Source organism: Nicotiana tabacum, chromosome 5, assembly GCF_000715075.1.
Source record: "Nicotiana tabacum cultivar K326 chromosome 5, ASM71507v2, whole genome shotgun sequence".
NCBI classification, from domain to species: domain Eukaryota; kingdom Viridiplantae; phylum Streptophyta; class Magnoliopsida; order Solanales; family Solanaceae; genus Nicotiana; species Nicotiana tabacum.
In genome coordinates, this window is record NC_134084.1 from 19,877,263 (window position 1) to 19,897,575 (window position 20,313).

A 20,313-nucleotide genomic window follows, 5' to 3' on the forward strand; every position below is an offset into this window, starting at 1 on the left:
ATCTTGAATTTTTTCGAAATTGGTAGAGGAGCAACACTTGGCTTCCAATGTTGTTGTGAATATTTGTCCATATCTATTCCCTTGATCACAGGTGGTACTCCAGGTATTTGCTCTATGCGGTCGCTTTGCTCCTTGACTTGTTTCTGTAAAGTTAATACTAAATTTTGTAAATCAGAATTAACTGTGTTGACTGGTTCTCCATCACGAGACTCGTTGGGAGTTCCACCACTGCCTGAATTAACGAGTCCAGAACGAGGGTTTTCCAATGTGTTGTTATTTGGAATTGGTGTTGGCGGCACAACCGGCAACTGGCTGGTAAGAGACTGGAGACCGTTGTTGACCTGTTGAGCAATTAATTTTTTGAGAGCTTCATCGATAGCTTGTTCGTTTGCAACTCTGTCATTTTCATTCGATTCAGATCTGTCTGGAGTCCCCTCCCGTGATTTGTTGATGAGAATGTTGTGGCGAAGGAGGTGGGGTTCTGTCATCTTGTTCGTTCATTTGATGTTGTGGATCTTGGAGTGATAAATTGTGTTGGTTATTGTCGTTGACATTCGACATGATTGTTTTTGATAAAAGAATCGATTTGGAATGCAGACGATTATCAGATTCCCGGTAACAAAACCAATTTGTTTAACCAAAAATTAGAATTTCGGTCAAAGCTTATTTTTCGAAGAACTCAGATTACTGATAATCAAGTAGAAAAAGAAATAATTGGTGTAAATAATAACTGAATAGAAAGCAAAGTAAATCAGTATATTCCAATAGTATCTCATGTCCTTACAAATGTTCATTCCTCACCTTTTATAGCTATTTCTAAGTAATACGTTTTTTTCCTTTCATAATGGTGTCATTATGGACAATTAATGACACTTAATGTAACGTTATAATTGGCAATCGTAACTGATTGAATACAGATTCTATAACGTTTTCCGTAATTAATGCCTATTAATTACCAATAATACGTATCTATACCCCTTTTGCTATTTAGGTTCATTCTTCCGATGCCTCTTCAGAATATCAAGAGGTTCGAGTACTTATCCCTTCTGGCTTTCTTGGATCTTTGCCCGTGCTTGCTAAAGCTCGTGCCTCTTCAACTATTCTTTGTCAACTGTCATTCTTTTACCAGTCCACGTGTCATGACATGTCACCACATAATTAATTCGATACATTAACTTGATTTTTTCCAATACAGATAGTCCTCTCACTTGCCATTTATTCATCAATAGAATATTTGGTAAGTGGATCTCATTAAAGCGGAAATTCTTGCCGCCATTATACCTTCCCTAGAACTGATGCTTCACATGTCACTTCCATTTAATGCTCGCGATGTGTGGCATCTTCTGACTGGTTTTGCAACTTTTCAGCGTCTTTTAGGGCTTTTTTGTGGTTTCATCAATTACGAAGCGACAGTTTCCATCATGACGTTTCCAGCATTACACTTTTTTCTTTGACGGTTGCTTCTGAGTATAGATATAGCTTTTGTCTTTGTCTTTCTCATAAAAGGTTTCATATCTTAGAATATTCACTATTGTTTTCTTCTTCCTCGTACTGCCATGTCTTCTTCAAACCCTAATCCTCGAAGAGTCCCCATTGTTGATGATCTTCCTCTTGCTCCTGTTAGAAGCAGAAGAAGAGGAAGACTTCGTAGTTTAGGGTCTTCATCTATACGGGGTACTTCTTTACCTCCAGTGAGTTCTACTCCCTCTTCTAGAACTAAGGGTTCTTTTTCCCATAGTCCTTCATCTAGAAGTAAAGATTCTAATTAACCCATTCGTGAGCCTTTGGTAGATGAAATTGTCCCCGCTGAACTATCTTTCTACACTAATAGAGAATCGATTAGAAACCAAGTTTCTTCTATGTCTTCTTTAAATCGTGCTGATATTTATCCTTCTCAAATTACCGAAGCTCTGATCTCTGCTGTTCGTAGGGATTGTCGTTGGAGACCTAATTTCCCTATTATAATTCCTAATGCGAACCAAAGAATTACATCCTACTTGACCGGGTTTTCTTTTGTGTATACATACCCCTTTACGCTGAATTTTAAACCCCCTATTGATCCTGTTATTATTGAATTCTATCATTTTTTCGACGTTTGTCTAGGATAGATTGGCCCCATTGTGTGGAGGGTTGTTGCTTGTTTAAGACATTTAACAAGGTTGGCTAATTTGTCTTTTACTTTCTTTTATTTGATTCATCTCTACTCCCCTAAACTTTTCCGTCATGAGATTTTCACTTTAGTGGCGAGAAGTAAGAGAGTGTTATTTAGCCCAGAGGATGATAAGGACCGTGGCTGGTATGCCAGGTTTGTTGCTGCCCCCATTGTTAGTTTAGTGCGAAGAAAATGTTCCATTTCCTGAAAAGTGGAATTTTACACGTAAGTTTTCCTTTTACAACTTTCTCTATCTTTTCCCTTTATTTTTCCCGCTACTGTTTAACTCTTTCTCTTTTCCAACAACCATGGGAACTATTGATGAGATTCCCAATTTCCGTGGTTGGGTAGGAAAGTTATTGAAAGTTGCTCCAATGGAAGGTAGATCTTGGAAAAGCCTTTCGCGTAGGTTTGGTTGGAAGGTTAAAACTCATGGTAAATGTTTTACTCATCTCCTTTTTACATTTTCATTCACCTTTCCTTTAGATTTTATTTTGACCCTTCTTTTATCAAGATTTCCTATTCGTGGTGTAAGTGTTGATGCTGTTGTGGCCTCTAGAGTTTCTTTGGAGAGAGCTCAAGAGATAATCTTGAGTTCTTCATCGAAAAGGAAGGCTGATACAACTCAGGATTCTGAAGAAGAGGAGGAACATGATGGAGGCTCCTTGATTAAAAGGCCGCGGGCCAGAAGACGCGTTTTCTCAGATGATGAAGCGACTCCTCCCCGTTTTGTTTCCATAACCGAGGCTGTTGAAGTCACCTTGGTGAGCTCTGATGATGATACTCCTGCGGCAGCTCGTGGCTCTGATGATTAGCTTTTTTCTCGTGGGTTTGATAGTGAAAATTTGGATTTGGTTTCCGATGAATTACTCCTTACCTCTTTTACCATGCCTGTTCATTTGGCACGTTCTTTGCCAGTTGTGACTGCTACTATTGCTGCTCCGCCCCAAATTGTTATGACTTCCTCTATAGTCTTACCTACTACCGTTCCTCGTACTGAAGTTGGTTCTTCGAGTGGAAATGGTGCGATGAACAGATTACCTTTGAGGTCCCTGCCAATGGTAATATTTTGGAAAAGTCAGGTCAGGCTGACGTATTGTTGAAACCTCTGATCGGTCCAGTTGAGAAATCCAAGCTCGAGAGTCATAACTCTTTGACTTGGATGAATGACATAGTGCAATCATCATTAAAGGTATTTGCTTCTTTTTTCACCTTATTCCATCCTTCTTTTATTAAGGTTGTTACCCTTTTCTTCTTTTTTAGATCAATCTTATTGGCACAGAGATGATGAAGAGAGTTTCTCATACGGAACAGTTAATGCATGATTATCAGATTGAAGCAGATAACTGGAAAGAACAATATGAAAGCCTTCAACTTGATATGGAAATGTTAGAAGAAAACAAGTGCATCTTAGAGCATCAATTGAAGGTTTTGACTTCAGAGTTAGCAGTTGAGAAGGCTTCCTCAAATCAAGCTGACAAAGATAAAAATCTCCTCGAGACATCATTTTCTGAGAAACTCTCCAAAGCCAGTGAAGATATTAGATGGTAGAAGGCATTGCTAAACGAGAAAGAGGTTTATGGCGGTGAACTTGTTCAAACAATTACCCGGACCCAAAAAGATCTTCGTTAGTCTTCTGATAAGGTCAGATTTTTAGAAGGTTCACTTGCCCCTCTGCAATCTTCTTATGATGCTGCTTTGGCCGAGAAAGAAAAGCTTAAAAACGTGATTGACCAATGAGAGAGAGATTATGAGATTCTTGAGGACAAGACTGCCATTGAAGTGAGTTGGGCTATTCTAAATACACGCCATGATACCCTTGTGGAGGCTAGCCAAGAGGGTTTTAACTTGGATACTGAGTTAGCCAAGATAAAAGAGACCATTGAAAAAACTCAGCAAGGCCAAGATTTTCCTTCTCTCATGGCTGATACTCTCGAGCATGTTGAAGATGATATAGCTACGGTGAATGCCCCAGCTTCTTCGAGTCAATTCGAACCTTTTGCTGCTAATGATACCGCTTTAGATTCTTCTTCTGCCCCTTAGTGAAAGTTTAAGAAGTGTTACTCCTTTTTTTCTTTTCTTGGTGGTTTTAACCCCTGGTCCCATTTTGGGGGTTTAATTTTTGGAAATGACAAGTTCCCAAACCTTTTCGGGGTATTTTGTAAAAATGACAATCAGTTTATGACTAAGTTCATACTTAGTCTAAACTTAATATTATGAAATTTTTTGTTTAACTTAATTGTCTTGAGCTTATGTTTTGCTCTCTTTTGCCTTTATACTCAAGGTATTGTTGGTTAATTCGTAGGTTTTTGTCTTATCCTTGTTAATTTTCATGGATATCTGAATCAAACATGAATTTATAAAACAGGGCCCTTTTATTTTTGACACTTAATGAAGAAGACGTCTCAACTTCATAACGGTGTAAATATACGAAAAAAGAAATAGGAACACACATGTTTTTTGAAATAACTTTGATAAAGTTTTCATCTGAACTTTATCAAGTTTAAGTAACATCTTACATGTATTTAAATATCTTCTATAACTTTTTCGTAACTGTTTTCTTAACAATAGATTTGCAAAAAAGGAAATAAAATCCAAGAGTTTTTTTAAACCCATGGCTAAACATTGCCTTTAACCTAGACACCATAAGATCTTGAAATCTATATGAAGGTTTTTTGACTGGCTTGTGTTATTGGCTCGTGACTTTGCTCTGAACTTGATACATTTGATGAGTAGACTTTGGGCTTGACTTGAATTTAACTTGAATGTAGTCTTCTTTGCCTTCTTTATACATATATCATATGTATATTATGTAGTCCCCCAAGTATTTGAGCTTTGAAGTATGAAATCTCGAGCACTTGATTATTCTTTCCATGCGGTCCTTTTCTTGAAAAGGAAAAACATATGGGACTCCGGGGTATGATTTTAGATGAAGACTGCTTAACCCGTGTAAATTTCCATAAGAATAGTTGTAACCCTAGATCGAGAATTTTATTTCTTCCACGTGTCTTGCAGGTCGTAATTCATCATTTAGTGCGGGCTAGATTTTTGCCTATCATCTAAAATCGTTAGTAAATTTTTAACAATTCAACAATAAAAGTTTAAAATGAGGGTACCTGCCCGTGAGTATTTTCTTTCCTTAGAAAAAGTATCTCTTCAGATGAACAACATTCTAATGTGAAGGTAGAATCTTGCCAACCATTGTTTCCAGTTTGTATGCTCCTTTTCCTGCGATACCGCGAATTTTATAAGGCCCTTCCCAAGTTGGGCTTAACTTTCATGCATTAATTGTGCTCGTTGATTGGAAAAATTTCTTGAGTACAAAGTCCCTAATCTTGAAGTATCTGAGACGAGCTTTCCTGTTATAGTATCATTCCATAACTTGTTTTTGTGCTGCCATCCTTATTAATGCAGCTTCCCTCCTCTCTTCAAGTAAATCCAGGTTTATTCGCATTTCTTCTTCATTTGACTCCTCAGTTGCTTGTGTATATCTCATGCTTGGCTCCCCTATCTCGACTGGGATTAAGGCTTCAGCTCCGTATACAAGTGAGACTGGTGTTTCCCCCGTACTTGTTTTTGCAGTTGTGCGACAAGCCCACAAGACTCCGGTAACACCTCTGGCCAATTGACTTTAGATTCCTCCAACCTTTTCTTTAAATTGTTGATAATGACTTTATTCGTTGATTCAGCTTGTCCATTACCCACCGGATGATAAGGCGTTGAAGTAATCCTCTTAATTTGCCAACTCTAAAAAAATTCTGTGATTTGCGTGCCTATAAATTGTGGACCGTTATCACATACGATTTCTTTTGGTACACCAAATAGGCATATGATGTTTCGCCAAATGAAATCTCTGACCTCTTTTTCTCGTACCTATTTAAAAGCACCTGCTTCTACCCACTTAGTAAAATAATCAGTGGGTACTAGTAAAAAATTTACTTTGCCTTTGGCTTGTGGTAGAGGATCTACGATATCCATCCCCCACTTTATAAAAAGTCACGGTGCAGTGACCGGATGCAATAATTCAGCAGGTCTATGCATGTTGTTATCGTATCTTTGGCACTTGTCACATTTAGCAACAAAATTTTCCGCGTTTTCTTCCATTTTGGGCCAATAATAACCGGCTCTAATCATGGTTTTTACTAAGGATCTTCCTCCCGCGTGATTTCCACAATGTCTCTCGTGTATTTCTCTCATCACATATTCTGTTTGAGAAGGTCCGAGGAATCTAGCTAGGGGACCACCAAACATTTTGCGATAAAGATTACCTTGCTTTAAACAGTACCGAGCAGCTTTTTTGCGGAGTGCTTGAGCCCTTTTTTTATCTCCATGTACAATTCCATACTGCAAAAAAGTGGCAATCTCGTTCCTCCAATCCCAAGTTAAATTATTGAAATTTACCTCATTTTTGTCTTGATCAAGTACTGAATGAAATAAATGAATTATAGAAGCATTTTCATCATTCGTCACTTCTGCCATAGAAGCAAGATTAGCTAGGGCGTCTGCCTAGATATTTTCTTCTCTTGGTATCTGCACGACTTGCCAGGTTTGGAATTGCCTAACCAGATCACGTGCCTTTTCCAGGTATTGCTGCATTCTTGCTTCTCTGGCTGTATAAGTCCCCAGCATTTGGTTAACAATGAGCTGTGAATCGCTTTTGATTACGACCTATTCTATGCCAAGCTTGCGTGCCAGTTCTAAATCTGCAATCACAACTTCATACTCTACCTCATTGTTAGTAATAGGGTGGCATTTTATGACTTGTCAGATGGTTTCTCCCGTAGGTGGTACCAAGACAATTCCTAGACCTGCCCCTTTCACATTCGATGAACCATCAGTAAATAAAGTCCAAGTCCCTTGATAAGACTCATTGAATACATGTAGCTCCTTTTCTGCTTCTAGTTGTATCCCTTGGCTAAAATCCACCACAAAATCTGCTAATACTTGTGACTTTATTGCAGTTCTAGGTTGATACGTAATGTCATATTCACTCAGCTCTATGGCCCACTTGCCTAACCTACCTGATAACTCGTGTTTATGTAATATATTACGTAGGGGATAAACAGTTAATGCAGAGATGGGATGACATTAAAAATAAGGTCTTAACTTCCTAGATTCCATGATTAATGCAAGTGCAAGTTTTTCAAGATGAGGAAAACGAGTCTCAGCATCTAATAATGACTTGCTAACATAATAAATTGGAGACTGTTTACCTTGGTCTTCACGAACTAAAACAACACTGACTGCTACTTCTAAAACAGCAAGGTAGATGAGTAGTTTCTCCCCATCTTTTAGTTTCACAAGCAACAATGGATTAGACAAGTATACTTTCAAAATTTTAAGCGCTTGTTGACATTTCTCAGACCATTCGAACTGATCCTGCTTGTTTAGATATAAAAAGAACCTAAAGCATTTTTATGATGATTTGGAAATAAATCTTCCCAAGGCTGCTATTCTTCCCATCAGTCTCTGTACCTCTTTTTTACTTGTAAGTGTATCAGGAATTTCCTCAATAGCTTTAATCTGCACGAGATTTACTTTAATGCCACAGTTAGAAATAAGAAATCCCAAAAACTTACCTGACGAAACGCCAAATGCACATTTCTCGGGGTTTAGCTTCATGTTAAATTTACGGAGAATCTGAAATGTATCAGACAAGTGTTGAATATGATCCCCTACTTGTTGTGACTTGACCAGCGTATCATCTATATAGACTTCCATGGTTTTCCCTAAATGTTCTTGAAACATTTTGGTCACCAACCTTTGATATGTGGCTTCAACGTTTTTGAGACCATTACTTTGTAACAGTAAGTCCCCATGTCTGTTATAAATGAAGTTTTTTCCTCATATATGAGATCCATTTTGATTTGGTTATACCCTGAATATGCATCTAAAAAACTTAACAATTCATGCCCTGCAGTAGCATCGATTAGTTGATCTATATGTGGTAATGGAAAAGAATCTTTATGACAAGCTTTGTTTAGGTCAGTATAATCTACACAAACTCGCCACTTACCATTCTTTTTAGGTACTACTACAGTATTAGCTAACCAATTTGGATATTTTACCTCGTGGATAGACCCAATTTTTAAAAGTTTTTGTACCCCATCTTGAATAACCTGATTTTTGAAAGATCCTTGCTTTCTTTTCTTTTGTTTGACATGTGGATATGATGGATCTTCATTTAACTTATGAGTTATTACTTCCAGAGGTTTTACTATCATATCAGAATGAGACCAAGCAAAACAATCCACGTTAGTTTTCAAAAATACAGTCAACTTACCTTTCATTTCGTGGCTTAGGTTGACCCCAATGTAGACTTTCCTTTCAGGCCAAGGTGCGAATAGTTCTACAGCTTCCAATTCTTCAATCGTCATTTTGATGTTTTCATTTTCCTATGGTTCTTGGATGGAAGAGGGCCTCGAGTCTACATCTGTTCGCTCGTGTTTAGTTGAGGTTTTGGTGCAACATCCTCAACTGGATTCTATAATTGCTATTTTTTCTTTTTTTGGGCTTGAATCTATTACGGAGTTGATGCTCCTAGACGTTTATTGATCACCACAGATTTGTCATATTCCCCATTGTGAAGGGAATTTAATAACTTGATGCAGGGTAGATGGCACAGCATCCATTTTGTGAATCCATAGTCTACCGAGAATCATATTGTAAGCCATGTCCATCTCTACCACCTGAAATTTCGTGTCTTTGACAACTCCCTCTGCGAATGTGGTGAGTATTATCTCCCCTTTTGTTACGACGCTCGAGTTATCAAAACCAGATAAAGTATGTGCCTTGGGTATCAGCTTATCTTCAGTTTGCATTTCATTTATCACTCTTAGCAAAATGATGTTCACGAAGCTACCTGGATCAATCAAAACTCGTTTCACATTAGTGTCATGTACAAGTAAAGATATTACCAGTGCATCATTGTGTGGGATTAATACGCCATCTGAATCTGCATCATCAAATGTAATACTTTCTTCTTCCAAAACATGTCGAACTCGCTTCTCGTGTGTGACTGTAATTTTTGAAACTTTCTTGGCTGTCGTATATATCACGCCATTAATTTCTTTTCCTCCGCTTATAACATTAACAGTCCTTTTTGGTGAAGGAGGTTTAGGGGGCTCCTGTCTATTTTTCATATACGCTTGCTTACCTTTTTCACTATACAATTCAGTTAGATATCCTTGCTTTAACAAATGGTTAACTTTACCTTGAAGCAGTCTACAATCCGCCGTTTTGTGACCATGATCATTATGAAACTCGCACCAAAAATCAGGATTTCGCCTGTGCGAGTTTGATCACATTTTCTTTGGCCATCGTACCTTATCTCCCATGCTTCTTAATACTGCTACTAACTCTTATGTACTAACATTGAAATTGTACCCACCAAACTTCGCCTTCGAGCCTCTATCATCATCTCGCGTCTCTTGTGCGTTTCGCTATTTTCCAAACCTTGATGATGAGCCTGATTCTCTATCTCTCGATCTATGATCGTACCTTGAGTTATCCTGCATTGAATGCGAGTCTCTTCCTGCTGGTCCCATGTAGGGCTCGTACCTGTTTTTACCAGACCTTTTTTCAGTTTCAGCACATCTTGAACTTACCCTCTCCTCTTTTTGAGACCGAGTGATGGTATCTTCTTCTATCCGCAGCTTTGTGATGTATCTGTTGTAAATATCATTCCAAGTTGTTGCTGGAAATTCACGTAGACTTTCCTTGAGTCTTCTCGTGGCTTCCGAGCTTTTCTCATTTAGATTGCTGGCAAATACCATAGCCGCCCAGTTATCAGGTACGTGTGGCAACATCATCCTTTTACGCTGGAATCTGTCTACGAACTCTCTAAGTAACACCATCTCCTTGCTTTATTTTGAAAATAACTTCCATTCTTTTTTCGACTTTTTGAGCTTCCGAGTGTGTTTTGATAAACGAATCTGCAAGCTCAGCAAAAGAATTTATAAAACTTTCGGGAAAAAGAGAATACCATGTTAATGCTCCCTTAATGAGTGTTTCTCTGAATTTTTTGACCAATACTGATTCAATTTCTTGTTTGGTCAAGTCGTTGCCCTTTACACCGGTTGTGAATTCAGTTACGTGGTCTCATGGATCAGTTGTTCCATCGTATTTTGGAATATCGGGCATATTAAATTTCTTCGGAATTGGTAGAGGAGCAGCACTTGGCTTCCACGGTTGTTGTGAATATTTGTCCAAATCTATTCCCTTGATCACAGGTGGTACACCAGGTATTTGCTCTATGTGGTCGCTTTGCTCCTTGAGCTGTTTCTCCAAAGTTAATACTAAATTTTGTAAATCAGAATTAACTGTGTTACTTGATTCTCCATCAGGAGACTCGCTGGGAGTTCCACCATTGCCTAAATTAACGAGTCTAGAACGAGGGTTTTCCAGTGTGTTGTTATTTGGAGTTGGAGTTGGCGGCACAACCAGCAACTGGCTGATAAAAGCATGGAGAGCGTTGTTGACCTGTTGAGCAATTAATTTTTGAGAGCTTCATTGATAGCTTGTTCGTTTGCAACTGTCATTTTCATTCGATTCAAATCTATCTGGAGTCCCTTCCCGTAATTATCGCTGAGAATGTTGTGGTACTGTGTTGGTTATTGTCGTTGACATTCGACATGATTGTTTTTGATAAAAGAATCGATTTGGAATGTAGACGATTATCAGATTCCCGGTAACAGAACCAATTTGTTTAACAAAAAATTAGAATTTCAGTCAAAGCTTATTTTTAGAAGAACTCGGCTTACTGATAATCAAGTAGAAAAAGTAATAATTGGTATAAATAATAACTGAATAGAAAGCAAAGTAAATCAGTATATTCCAATAGTATCTCGTGTCCTTACAAATGTTCATTCCTCATCTTTTATAGTTATTTCTAAGTAATACGTTTTTCTCCTTTCATAATGGTGTCATTATGGACAATTAATGACATTTAATGTAACATTATAATTGGTAATCGTAACTGATTCAATACAGATTCTATAATATTTTCCGTAATTAATGCCTATTAATTACCAATAATACGTATCTATACCCCTTTTGCTATTTAGGTTCATTCTTCCGATGCCTCTTTAGAATATCAAGAGGTTTGAGCACCTATCCCTTCTGGCTTTCGTGGATCTTTGCCCGTGCCTGCTAAAGCTCGTGTCTCTTCAACTATTCTTTGCCAACTGTTATTCTTTTACCAGTCCACATGTCATGACATATCATCACATAATTAATTCGATACATTAACTTGATTTTTCCCAATACAATAATTTGTGTCATTTCCTTCCAATTGCATTCAGAATTGGATTACATTGACAGTAAATGGCCTTGAATTCATCAGAATATCCCCTCTCATTTGTTTGTTGTTCCTTTATTTGGAAAGGCAACACATACAACAGATAAATGGCAAGATCTTACCTCAATCAGTTTCATTGAGCAACTGCTCCCAAAACAATAATGGATTCTTTTTAGTTCTCAACTACTCTGTACCGCACTTGCTGAAGGCTGGGATACAGTTCATCTGAGGCAGACCATTCTGAGAATCCTAGATTCTTTAATTTCAAAACTTTAAGGTTAGGAAACTCCCCATCCTTAACGTCCCATCGTCTCCCTTTGAAGGCATTTTCTTCTAATTTCAGAACTTCAGTGTTGGACAATTTGCTAATGGCCGAGTCAAATACTCCAATACCACTATAATACTCAAAAGAAATAATCCTTTTTTTATAATCTTACTTGACTATAATATGGCTCAGACTCTATTTTTCTCACAGATATTTTTCTTTCATTCATTATTTATGATGATCACTCTTATTTTTTATGGTGGGAATGAACGAAATGGTGCTCTATTTATAATGGAGCATTACTTGGTCTCCAAGCTCAATTTTAAAGCAAATGTGAAACGCTAAAAAATCCTCCATCACAGCCAAGTTCTTTTTGGCTAATAGGCTCAAGCCTATTCTCTTTACGTGCCTCTATCAAATGGGATGGACCCTATATAATTTAGTATAGTTTCTTTTTCTTACCGTTATATTCAAACATGGTAACCGTTGCAAATAGTGGAGAATTAACTACTAAAAATTTGCCTTTGAGGAGAAGAGTTTGTAGGAAAAAAATAGATAATATTGACCAAGAAAAAGAAGAAAACAAGAATAACTTATCGAAAAATACTGTGTCGTGGCAAAGCACTATTTTGAAAGCGATTTCAGTAAAAATCGTTAAGCCCGGGCTCCCTAAAGTTCTAATGTTCCTCCAAGAACGTGCACTTTTCCTAGAAATCGGTTGAAGAATAAGAGAAGATGAAGGTGTTTTCCTTTTGTAGGAAAAGTTGCAAAGTTACAGATGTAGAAATTAGTTTGTAGCTATTATTGATGAAGAGAAGCGAGGTTTTGATCATTCTCACATAGAAAAGAGAAGAGACAAGAAATAATCGAAGAAAGAAGAAAGAAATTCTCAGACAAACACTTAGCTTTTTTGGACTTCTTTATGTTAAAGACCTTAAGGTGTTTTGTATTGTTTTGTCTCAACCTTACACGTGGAAAGATCATGAAGGCTCACAATCCCTCTTTCTCAGCCGCGTGATTTATATCACAACATCTATACATAAGGAAGCTTCTAAGAAGCTAAGTTCACGTGCTTCTCACGTGAGCACACATGGAAAAGAATATTTTCACTTTTTCTGTTACACTGTAGACAATAGGAGTAGTACAAGTGTATAGGAGTATTCTTCATTTGTTATTTACAATAGGATAATTCTGTATATATAGACATGTACATTATCAATACAAAGCAGAGAAAATTTCCTCAATTTGTTCTTCCTTTTCTATCACGGTATCAGAGCAGCAGTAGCTCGATCCACCATTTTCTCTCAAAATTTAGTATTACGCCAAGACAGGGACAAAAACTCCTTCTATTCCCGTTGGCTCTGGTTCCACCAGTCAAATAATCTCACAGGATGTTAATCATCCATACTTTCTTCATTCCTTTGATGCTCCTGGTATGAGCTTTGTTACCATACATTTTGATGGTAGAAGCTTTTTAGGATGGAGGAGATCAATCCTTATAGCTCTTTCAACCAAGAATAAGATAGGCTTTATACATGGTCTATGTGATGAAACAAATCCTAATGCCAAAGATGCCCTTGTGCTTGTAGGGTTGCTTCTGAATTGATATTTTGGCTGCGTTCCCAGTGACACTTTCTTTTATCCCTGTAACACTCATATGGTACCTTTAACTACCCCGACTCCTATTTGAATATATTTCGAGTATTATAATGACATTACTGCGAGGCTGAATTCTCCATGTTGGTCGTATTAGCTATAGAATTACTACGGTTATCCGAGTAGTAGATAACATCAAACAAACTATAACGGATTTAATGAGCCATTCTTAGTTTCACAGTCTGAATTTATTCATACTTGCACACTCAATGGAGCAGATGCAACTTCATGGTCACTTCTTGGCTATTGAACTCTTTGTCCAAGGAGGTAGGTGACAGTGTCATCTATTCAAAATCTGCAAAGGACTCGTGGAATAGTCTTGAACACAGGTTTGTACAGTGTAATGGAGCCAAGTTGTACCAACTGCAAAAGGAAATATCAACATTAGTTCAAGAAAATAACAGTATTGCTGGTTACTTTACCACTCTTAAGAAATTATGGGTGAGCTTGACTCACTCAACTCTCACCTATTCTGTTATTGTGACTGTGTTTGTGATGGAAAAAGAAAAGTTATAAAGTTCCTAGAAGACCAAAGAATCATTTAGTTTCTAATGGCACTAAATCTATGCAAGATGAGAATCAAAGGAAAATCTATGCAAGACCACAGTTCAATGCTGATGCTTCCTCCTTCATGGTAGGAGTTCAAGGAAAAGCACCACAGAGATACAACAATCAGGGACAACAAAAAGGATGGACTAACTCACAAATGGTCAATAACACATAGCAGAAACCTAAGGGAAGAACAACAAAATTCAATCCCAATGTGAGCTTTACACACTGCATGAGGACTGGAATGTCCAGTGCAAACTGTTACAGGTTAAATGGTTTCCTTGATGATTTTTAATTCACGAGATCAACATAGATCAAGGCTAATGATATAGTTGAAGGACAAGAAAATGATAATGTGAGCACTCAAAGCCATGAGTGAACTGCTCAAACTCAGTTTTTCAGCAAAGAACATGTGTCTGAACTGATGAACCTAATTAAGCAAGCACAACTTGGAAGTATAGCATCATAAGGAACTGCCATCAAGGCAAATGATGTAGCTGGTACTATACTTAAATATTTTGGAACTTGTTTGGCTGCATTCAACACCAAAACCTGGATCATTTATTCGGGGGATTCTTAGCATATTTGTTTTGATTCAAGTTGTTTCTTAACTTTAGTTCCACTTCCTGTTCCTATACATATTAGCCTACCTAATTCTTTTCAATCATATGTCACACACATAGATAGTGTTCCAATTCAATCTGATATGATTCTTGAAAATGTCCTTTATGTTCCTTCTTTCAAATATAACTTACTCTCAGTTCATAAGTTGTGTGTCCAATTTCATTGGTCACTCAATCTAACTTCTACTGGATGTATCATGCAGGTCCCTTTAATGAGAAGGGGACATACTTTTGGTGAATTAAAAGGAGGATTGTATCTGTTGGAGCCTAGTACACCTAGGATAGATTCTAAATCTAATTTCAATACTAAAGTATTTTCAATTCCACAAGGAAGTCATTCCATTCTAGTTCCTAGTAACCTTTCTTGTTCTGTTTCTAGTTCTAGTATTGAAATTTCTAATGTACTCCAATGACATGCTAGATTGGGGCATTTACCATTTTCAGTAATGAAAAATCTACACTTCAATCAATTTCCTTCTAATTTCAATTATGTGTGTGATATTTGTCCAAAAGCTAAACAAACTAGACTACCTTTTCCTTTGAGTCAAATCAGAACTCATGAAATTTTTGATCTTATTTATATTGATGCTTGGAGACCATTCAGAAGTGCACTTACAATGGATATAAATATTTTTTAACCGCGGTTGATGATTTTAGCAGAGGCACTTGAACTTTTCTTTTAAGTTCCAAAATAAATGTTTTTACAGTACTACAATCTTTCTTACTTATGGTGGAGAGACAATTTACAAGGAAAGTTAAGAGAATCAGATCTGATAATACTGTGGTACTAGGAAAGGGGTCTTTCCAGTCTGATTTTCTCTAGTCCCAAGGTATTTTACATGAGACTGCATGTGTAGAAACTCCCCAGTAAAATAGGATAGTTGAAAGAAAACATAGGCACCTTTTGGAGGTGGAAAGAGAATTGTATTTTGCAGTCACAAGTTCTTATCCAATACTGGGAGAGTGTGTTTTGACTGCTACCTATCTAATTAATAGGTTTTCTTCCAGAGTTCTAAAGGGAAAACACCTTATGAGATTCTCTTTAAGAAAAGTCCACAGTATGATCTACTCATGTCATTTGGATGTCTATGCTATACTTCTAATCTAGCACACAATAGGAGCAAATTTGATCCCAGGCCAAAAGCTTGTATTTTCTTAGGATCTACACAACATAAAAAATGATACAAATTGCTGGAATTACATTCTAAAAAGGTTTTTATTTTAAGAGATGCCAAGTTCCATGAAGCACACTTTCCTTTTGCTTCCACTCCTCCACCTTCAACCTCACCTTTCTTTCCTCACTCATCTTTACTCTCGGATTTCCCAACTCAACCACCCTCATCACTCACCCTCACCTCTCACTCCTTATCCAAATACTATTGAGAATAACATATCTATTTCTCCTCATAGTCCTAGAACTCCTATGTCTCTTCCCATGCTCTCACTTTCCCCTGCTCCTGCTTCATCTCCTACTGTTCTCTCTAGTCCACAACCTACAATCCTAATATGCCCACCTCTTCTCAGAAAATCTGAGATGATTTCTCAAAAACCTACCTACCTCAATGACTATGTTTGTAACAACATTGTTTTCTCTGATCTGACCTCCTCATGTTTCCACCTATTTCTCAGCCTAAAATGTTTTCTTTTGGAGCTCTTTCTCCTGACAATCAGGTTATTTTCAAGTCTATCTCCACAGTTTTTTATCTTACCAGTTATACACATGCTTCTCAAGATTTTGGATGGAGAAAAGTTATGGAGACTGAAATTCAAGCTCTCCAGCTCAATCACACTTGGGATGTAGTTCCTTTACACCCAGGCAAGAAGGCCTTATCTTGTAAATGGGCTTACAAGGTCAAACACAAGTCAGATGGGTCAATTAAAAGGTTGAAGGCCAGATTGGTTGTAAGAGGGGACATCAAAGGGAAGACATTGACTATTCTGAGACCTTTAGTCCAGTGGTCAAGATGACCATTATCAGATGTTTATTGACTGTTGCAGTTAAGAAAGGATGGGAGGTTTCACAACTAGATATTACCAATGCATTTCTGCATTGAGATATACAAGATGAGGTGCATATGAAATTTCAACCTGGTCTCACTCCCTCTCATCTTGATCAGGTGTGCCTATTGAAGAAATCACTCTATGGCCTAAAACAGGCCTCAAGACAATGGTATGCTCGACTAGCAGGTGCCCTAAGTTACAAAGGCTATTCTAGTTCTTTGAATGACTATTCATTGTTCTACAAATACACAAACAAGCAGGTATCCATCATAACAGTGTATGTTGACGACATTCTAATCACATGCAATGATGTCATAGAAATACAACATATCATTCAATTTTTGAATTCTGAATTCAAAGTCAAGAACTTGGGACATACATACTATTTCTTAGGCATGGAAATACTCAGAGAACAACAAGGGTACATAGTCAGTCAACAAAAATTTACCTTGGAACTATTGAGTGAATTTGATTGTGCAGACCCTGATGTCACATCTCCTCTTGACCCATACTCCAAATTGCAGGCTTAATTAGAACCACTCATGGCACATCCCACTCTCTATCAACAATTGGTGGGTAAACTTAATTACCTCACCAATACCAGGCTAGATATTTGCTTTGCCGTCCTTTGCCTTAAGTCAATTTATGCAAAGGCCCTCTCTTTCACACTTCTCTACAGGCCTCAGGGTACTCCGGTATCTCCGCTCAGATCCAGGCCAAGGCATCCTTCTTTCCCCTGTTCCCTCTTTAGATTTAGTCGCCTTTTGTGATGCTGACTGTGCTGCTTGTAAAAACTCTCGTTGATCCGTCAGTGGCTTTTTTATTACACTTGGTGGTGCTGCCATCTCATTGAAATCAAAGAAGCAGCTCTCCGTCTCTTTGTCATCCGCTGAATCTGAGTATCGATCCATAAGACGGGTGACTGCTAAAATCACATGGCTTGTTCGACTCCTAGCTGATTTATCTACTCCTCCAACTTTGCTTGTTCCTTACCACTCTGACAGCCAGGCGACAATTCATATTTCCCGCAATCTAATCTTCCATGAATGAACTAAATATGTAGAGCTGAATTGCCATTTTGTTCGACAAGAATTTCTCGCTGGCTTGATCTCACAGTCGTTTGTCCCCTCAAAATCCCAAATCGTTGATCTATTTATCAAACCCTTGTCTGGGGTTTCTCACACTAACATCATGAGTAAGCTGGGGGTTTTATATCTCCCCTTCATCTTGAAGGGGTGATGATGAAGAGAAGCGGGATTTTGATCATTCTCACATAGAAAAGAGAAGAGACGAGAAAGAATCGAAGAAAGAAGAAAGAAATTCTCAGACAAACACTTAGCTTTTTCGGACTTTTCTATGTTAAAGACCCTAAGTATTTTGTATTGTTTTGTATGAGCCTTACACGTGGAAAGATCATGGAGGCTCACAATCCCTCTTTCTCAGCCATCTGATTTATATCACAACACCTTATATCACAACACCTGTACATAAGGAAGCTTCTAAGAAGCTAAGCTCACGTGCTTCTCATGACGTGAGCACACATGGGAAATAATATTTTCAGTTTTTCTGTTACACAATAGATAATAGGAATAGTACAAGTGTATAGAAATATTCTTTATTTGTTATTTAAAATAGGATAATTCTGTATATATAGACATGTACATTATCAATACAAAGCAGAGAAAATTTCCTCTTCCTTTTCTATCAGCTATAGAAATTAAAATGGACCTGTTACAAAAATTAAGCACGAATGTTACAAAAATTAAAGCATGGATGTTACAAAGAAATACAAAATTCAATCAGATATTATCATTTCGAAAAAGATTCTATTTACTTTAGTATCATTTGGTAAATTTAGGTCTGAGAGTACTAGGGGTATTAATGTTTTACTATTTTTTCCGAAATGATACTATTTACTTTGTATTATTCTCAAGTGTGTCGATAGCTTATCGTATACACATACATTGTTTTATAGAAAATTATTATTTACACACAAATGTAAGATTTTTTTTATTTGGCAAAGTGGTGTTGGATGATACTCCTCTGCCCTATAGGTAGTGGACAAGCACCCAAAGCCATCATTCCCTTCCTTTCATCTCTCGATTTATAGAGAATAAATTCACACTCTATGATTGGGAGAAAAGCCAATTGTAGCAGAATTGCAGTTTAAAAAGGTGAGAAGCTAAATATGAGGCACGAAACCCTCTAGTTGAAACTAATATTACACCAAACTTTTAATTTAGATTATAATCAAATAACTGCATATAAAGTGCAGTATTAATAAAGACAACATCAAATGAACCAAATAAAATCGAGAAAAAGCCAATGGAAAGAGAAAAGACCAGTGTTGCATTTCCTCTATACGTCTGAACACCTTCTGCCCAAGACTCATGGCTTGCACTGCCAGCAAATGAACTTGAATTTAGAATTCCCCATCTCCTCCTTTTGTTGTTCTTAATTGTGTAGGCAGCACGTGCAGCAGACAAGCGGCAAGATGTTACCTCTTTCAGCACGTACGACCAGTCTTTCCCTTCTTCTGTACCTTTTTTTCACAAAGCATCTGCCCAATCGATTGAATGAAAATAATACCATAAATGTTACTAATCTAGAAAAAAAAAGAAAATGATAGCAGCAAATGAACAATATTTCACAAACAAAAAAAGAAGAAGTGATCCTTACATCTATACATCTGAGCTTGAGGAGGTTGTCTGATAAGGAAAAATTTTCTATTAGCCAAATCTAATGGTAGGGATTAAACTCCTAAATAAAGCCAATTACAAGAAGGCCTTGCATACCTAATTGAACAACTTTTCTGATCAAGACTATTGACTAACACTTAGAAAAGATGACCTTGAATTCAGAATTCCCCATCTCCTTAATTTGTGTTCCCTTAATTTTGAGCCCAGCATTTACAACAGTCAACAGAGTAGCGACATGATCTTATGTCACCCAGTTGCATCGTACACTTGCTTACAAAACTATTAGGGATTTCCTCTAGCTTCCAACACCGTTGCACAAGTACTTTCTGTAGGTTGGGAAACGAGTCATCAGCGGTATTCCATTATGAGATTCCTAGATGTTGGGAAAAATAATACTCTCACCCAGGAATAAAATCCACGACAAATAATAATAATACAAGAGAGTAACAGTGACACCAACTCTTAATCGGGGTAAAATACAATACCCGAGCGGAGCAATATAACTATTATAATGGTACAACTTAGTAGTGTCAAGAGATTACTCCAACTTCGAAAGAAATAACACTTTTTATTTAAAATATCTCACTACAATATTACTCACACTCACTATTTATCTCACAGACTAAAATATGTGGATTACTCTCTCTAACTTCTATTGTTTCTCTCTTATTTTGGTGTGTTTGAAATGAAGAATGGATGCCTCTATTTATAGTAAGAGTTTCCATCCAACTACTACAAAGAAGAAGGATTTAGTCATATAATTTTTCAACAAAGTTAAGTACCTCCTATCCCATTTTTCTTCAACAAATTTGTCAATAAAGTTAGGCACCTCCTATCCCATTTTTCTTCTTTTCATTTTTTCTTCAAAATGAGACCCACAAATTTCTCCCTTAATTTTGATTTTTATTCTTCAGTCCAAGTCTTGTTCTCAATCTCTGAAAATCTTCAAACTTGAGAGGCTTTGTAAAAATGTCTGCAACTTGATCATGAGACTTCACATATTTGAGCTCGACTTCCTTCTTGGCAATGCACTCTCCGATAAAATGATACCTTGTATCTATATGCTTGCT

General features: G+C 37.2%; 1 long non-coding RNA gene across 2 annotated transcripts; it reads right to left on the minus strand.

Moving 5' to 3' along the window:
* Nucleotides 1-12,715: 12,715 nt before the first annotated feature.
* LOC107786557 (uncharacterized) lies at nucleotides 12,716-19,375 on the minus strand. Of its 2 annotated transcripts, XR_012709414.1 has the most exons (4): nucleotides 19,340-19,354; nucleotides 19,224-19,252; nucleotides 16,993-19,104; nucleotides 12,716-13,734 (listed from the first exon to the last, which is right to left on the minus strand). It is a non-coding gene; the product is annotated as an uncharacterized LOC107786557 (long non-coding RNA). The 2 variants fall into 2 exon arrangements; XR_001648173.2 differs by having other exon boundaries at nucleotides 19,224-19,375.
* Between the last annotated feature and the right edge of the window lie 938 nt (nucleotides 19,376-20,313).